The sequence below is a fragment of the Gossypium arboreum genome, chromosome 7, assembly GCF_025698485.1.
Source record: "Gossypium arboreum isolate Shixiya-1 chromosome 7, ASM2569848v2, whole genome shotgun sequence".
NCBI classification, from domain to species: Eukaryota; Viridiplantae; Streptophyta; class Magnoliopsida; order Malvales; family Malvaceae; genus Gossypium; species Gossypium arboreum.
The window spans coordinates 20,657,116-20,663,062 of record NC_069076.1 but is presented as its reverse complement, the minus strand read 5'-3'; positions in this window follow the sequence as shown (position 1 = coordinate 20,663,062).

The window sequence follows — 5,947 nt, the reverse complement described above, 5'->3', positions numbered from 1 at the left end:
TTACACACGATTTGCGATATTCCTTGACGAGATCTCCTACACGATTTCTCCTATAATCAATTGTTAAATAGATCAGCTCGCAATAATTGAACCAAATTAAGAACTTTCCAATATTAGCACTTACACATTCTACCACCATCCATAATGGCCTTAGGCACCTTACCTTTGTCGCGATTGACGACTAGGCCTAGCTACTCCGTGATCCAAGCTACTCCAAAACGACACTACACCTTGCTGCTCCTTCAATAAATAAACCAAAAATATTAAAAGAAGATCCCATAAAGTCTATGCCCATATTCGCCATCTCCCTAAATTAGAGAGGTTTCGGCTTTTCTTAAACTCCCTAATATTGAATTGATTAAAGCTACGAGCACTTACCAAGGTTCACTTACCCAAACGGTTTCAATCCCGTGTTAACTCCGATTCAACGCAGTCGCAGCTCTAAAACACTAGCAGAACCCGTACCACAAGGATCCTACGAATCGGCCACCAAGTCACCCAAGGTCTTTGTGCTTTTGGCTTTTGGGTCACTGAAGAAAAAGTGGTTATGGACCAAAAAGGGTGTTGACAAAAGAGTTGAAAGGCTTTTTAAAATAACAAGAATCGGCTAAAAAGAAAAGAAAAAAAAAACAAGTGTATACCTTTATAGAGCAATCGACTTCCTTTGACTCCTTCGGGATTTGGCTTATTGATATTCGGTTAGAAACGAGAAGAATGATAGGTTCGGCTTTTACTATAAACGAAAGAGAGGAAGAATAAGAAGTAGAGAGTTTGTGGAAGAAATAACGAAAGAGAAAAGAGAGGGATTAGCTTAAGAACAATCGACAAAAGGAGAAAGAAAAGAGAAGAAGGCTACATACCAAAGAAGAAATCGCACACTCGCACCCTAATGCCGAAATTAACTAGCCTAATACCCTTCTCGCCGAAAATCCCTCTCAAATCTCCCTTCCAAACGGCTAAGCTCTATCCTTCTCTCAAATCCCTAAAATCTCTCCCCTTATCCCTCATTAATTTATGCATTTGACTTGATCCAACTCTCCTCTTACAGAATCCACTTAGGTTCCAACACTTACCCTTCCTTTACATAAAAATAAATCCTCTTATTTGCCAACACAGGGAATCGAACCCAGGACTTCCCTTATGCTCCACACGCCACCTTTTTAAGAGCTTAGTGGCGTCACCCTTGCCACTTTACCAAAGCTCTTTTTTGTGATACATTTTACCCATAACTTAATATAAGGGCACCTAGACAGAACCCCTAACTCCTAAGTCCAAAATTTTAAAAATTCTACCGGGTTTTGGCCAACTCATGGGCCTTCCATAAGCCCATTAACATACCCACATTATGAATTCCATAATCACATACCAAATTTTAGAAATTTACTTAAAATATCAAGAATCGCGAAAACCCAAAAATCAGGATGTTACAACTCTACCCTCCTTAAAGAAATTTCGGCCTCGAAATTTACAGTCCAAACAGTTGAGGGTATCACGACGCATTGCCTCTTCGGTCTCCCAAGTAGCTTCTTCCTTGCCATGGTTCCTCCAAAGTACCTTCACCAACAGGATCGACCTCCTTCTCAACACCTTGACATCACGATCAAGTATTTGCACGGTTCCTCTTCAAAGGTCAAATCGATTGTACCTCAATTTCTCGCAATCGGCACGATATGAGTTGGGTCGAACGATATCGCCTTAGCATGGACACATGGAAGACATCGTGAATGCGATCCAGTTCTGGAGGTAACTCTAGCTGATAAGCCATCGGCCCTATCCGCTTAATGATTCGGTAAGGCCCAATAAACCGTGGGCTCAACTTACCCTTCTTACCAAATCTCAAGATCTTCTTCCAAGGCGAAACTTTCAAAAGACCATGTCTCCTACCAGATATTCAATATCCTTACGCTTCAGATCGGCATAAGACTTTTGTCGATCCGCCGCCTCTTTTAACCTCTCCCTGATTACCTTAATCTTGTCTTCAGATTCTGCTACCAACTCGTCCAAGTATTTGCCTTTCCCCAATTCGCCTAACAAGTAGGCGAAATACACCTTCGCCCATATAGTGCCTCATATAGAGCCATCTGAATACTTGCTTGATAACTGTTGTTATACGCGAACTCCGCTAAGGGCAAATGGTCCTCCCAACTGCCTTTAAACTCAATAGCACAACCCCTCAACATATCCTCTAAAATCTGAATAACCCTCTCTGACTGCCCATCCGACTGAGGGTGAAAAGCCGTACTGAAATCCAATCGCGTTCCCAATGCATCATGCAACTTTTGCCAAAACCGAGATGTAAACCTTGGGTCTCGGTCTGAAATTATCGATACTGGCACACCATGCAATCACACTATTTCCGCCACATACAATCTGGCCAACTTCTGAAGTGAGTAATCGGTTCGGACAGGTATGAAATGAGCAGATTTCGTGAGTCTATCCACAATCACCCAAACCGAATCCTTCCTAGAAGGTGTCAACGGCAACCCACTTACAAAGTCCATAGTTACCCTTTCCCACTTCCAAAGTGGTATCTTTACCGGCTGTAACAATCCCGAAGGTAGTTGATGCTCGGCCTTCACTTGTTGACATGTCAAACATCTCCCAACAAATTCGGTCACTTCTCTAAGCCCAAAGCCACCAATATTGCTCTCGCAAGTCTCGATACAACTTACTCCCTCCTGGATGCATAGCACAAGGTCCATTATGTGCCTCTTTCAAAATCATCAATCTCAAGTCGGAGTCTTTCGGCATACAAATTCTTCCTCGAAAACAAAGAACTCCCTCACTATTTAACCCAAAGTCAGGATTCTCCCCCTTCTCAACTTGTCAACCCGAGCAACCAACGACTCGTCCTCCAACTGTTGCTTCTTAATCTGTTCTACCCAAGTCGGTCTTACCAGAACTCCGCCAATAAACTTCCGTCATCATACAAACTTAGACGAGCAAACATCGCTTTTAATTACGCCACCGTCCTTCGACTTAGCGCATCACCACGACATTCGCCTTACCGGATGATACTCGATCGAATAGTCATAGTCCTTAACAACTCTATCCACCTTCACGCCTAAGATTCAGCTCCTTTTGAGTCGCAAGTACTTAAGACTCTTGTGATCCGTATAGATGATGCATTTCTCCCCATACGTAATGCCTCCATATCTTAAGTGCAAAGATTATCGCGCCAATTCCAAGTCATGAGTAGGGTAGTTCACCTCATGTGGCTTAAGCCGTCGTGAAGCATAAGCGACCACTTTACCCTCTTGCATCAACACGCAGCCCAAACCTACATGTGACGATCGTCAGACACAATGAAATCCTTACCGACTCGGTGAATCAAACCGGCGCTCAGTCAAAACCTTCTTCGATCTCTCTCAAAAGCCTCTTGTCGCTTATTTGTCCAAACAAAAGGTGCTCCCTTCCTTATAAGTTTCAGATTAACGGTCGCCAACAAGAAAATCCTTCCACGAATCTCCGATAATAACCTGCCAACCCCAGAAAATCCTTCCATTCCAGAATTGCTTCAATCTTTCGAGGGTCCACCTTGATCCCCTCGGCGACACAACATGCCCCAAGAAGGTAACTTCCTTCACCAAAACTCACACTTACTAAACGTTGCATAAAGTTGCTTCTCCTTAACACTTGCAAAGACTACACGAAGATGCTCATCATGCTTCTCTTCCGTTTCGAATACACCAAGATATCATCAATAAAAACGACTACGAACCGATCCAAGTATGGCCGAATACCCGATTCATCGATCCATGAATGCCACGGTGCATTAGTCAACCCAAATGGCATGACCGAAACTCGTAATGTCCGTGACGAGTCCCGAACGCCGCCTTATAAATATCCCCCTCTTTAACTCTTAATTGATGATATCCCGATCAAGGTCGATTTTAGAAAACACCGAGGCTCCTTTTAGTTGGTCGAACAGATCATCAATTCTTGGTAACGGATACTTGTTCTTAATAGTCAGCTTATTCAACTGCCGATAGTCAATGCACATGCGCATAGTCCCATCTTTCTTCTTTACGAACAGTACCGGTGCACCCCACGGGGAAACACTTGGTCTTATAAACCCTCTATCCAATAGCTCTTGAATCTGAGCTTTCAATTCTACCACTCCTTTGGTGCCATCCGATAAGGTGCAATGGACACGAGTCGTTCCCTTAGTAAGTCAATTCCAAACTCGACTTCTCTATTCGGGGTAATCCAGAAGTTCATCTAGGAATACATCCCGAAATTCCCTAATAGTCCTAACCGATTCCACCGTTATCTCCTCAAGTCCCGTTTGACTCACAAAGGCCAAGTACGCCTCACAACCTTTCCGGATCAACTTCTCGGCTCTTAACGCCGAAACAACATTGGATAAATAATCCCTTCGTTCCCCTATGACCATTATCTCCTCATCTTCGGTAGTTCTTAGTACCATCCTCTTTGCCGCACAATCCAACGTCGCCTTGTGCTTAATTAACCAATCCATTCCCAGAATAAGATCAAAATCCCGAAATGGCAGCTCCATCAAATCTCCTTCAAAGATTTTATCTTGTGTCCCTAACTGCATCGCCTAAAAATTTTATCTACCTTAACCGAATGTCCTAATGGACTTATTACTGATACCCCACTCACAGTCTTCTCAGGAAGCACATCCAAAGCCCCCGATACATCACAAGCAACATACGAGTGGGTGGAACCCACATCAATCAAAGCAGTGTAAGGCATGCTATGAATGAAGAACGTACCAGTTATAACATCAGGAGCGTCACCCTCCTCACGACGTCGTGCAAAGATAAACTAACGCCGGTTGTCGAGCTTCAGCATGACCAGCACCTCTGCCAGGGGCCCCACGTCCTCGTCCATTACCATTGCCACCTCTACCTTGCCCACGACCCCTCTGTGGTGGTGGTCCTCCTCGCCGTGGTTGGACATCCCTTTGCTCGCCGCCAGCTCCCGAGCCGTCCTCCGAGGACACTCTCGAACTTATGCTCTTTTGACCCACATCGAAAACATGCTCCATTCGTTTCAAAGACTCCCCATATGCACCCTACCACAGTCCCCTGCAAACTGCGGTCTATAGTATTTATCGAACTGCCGAACCGGTTCCTCCATCCTTCTCTTTTAACACTTCGATTCATGGCACTCGAGGGTCTCAAATCCTCTTGAATCTGGGTCGATCCTTCTCACGATTCTGTTGCTCACTCGGCTTCACCTCCTCGGCTATCTTAGCCTTTTCTACCAACGCAGCAAAACCACGCCCTCTCGTGGAGCTATCAATATCCTAAGCTCATCGCGAGACCATCCTCAAAGCGAACCTCGCGCTCATATTCGATTGCCACTATACCACTAGCATATCGACTCGGCCTCAAAATTTCGCCTCATACTGCCTACAGCCTTATCACCTTGAGTCGATTCAAGAATTCCTTTCGACGAGCATCCACATAGCTTGCTCCAACATACCTCCCTTTAAAGGCGCTTTGAACAATTCCTGTGTTACTTGCTCAATTGGGGTACTCTCCTTACGGTGATCCACTATCGGTATGCCTCGTCACGTAGCAATGACACGCCTCCTCTCGCTTTTTGCTCCACCGAATGCCTAGGTCATCCATGATCCGCTCTGCCCTCCACCAATATTCTCGCCACATTCGGGCCACTCCAGATACACCCCTAAATACCTCCGCTCCGTTGGCGGAGTCGCTCCGATATAGACCCCTTATTCACCGTCCCCAAGATTAGCTCCACCACTCTTTCTAAAACCCTTAACATGGCTTGGGATAAAGCGTCATCCCCGCACCCGATCATAAGACCAGCCTCCGTTGCTTGCGGCACACTGGTGGCTCACCGGTGGCCTATGCCCCGAGGATGAAGATTCACTTGCACCCTTCCGCGACCACGTCCGCGCCCTCGTCCACGAGCTCCTCTAGTACTCATATCGAATTATCGATTTATGAAT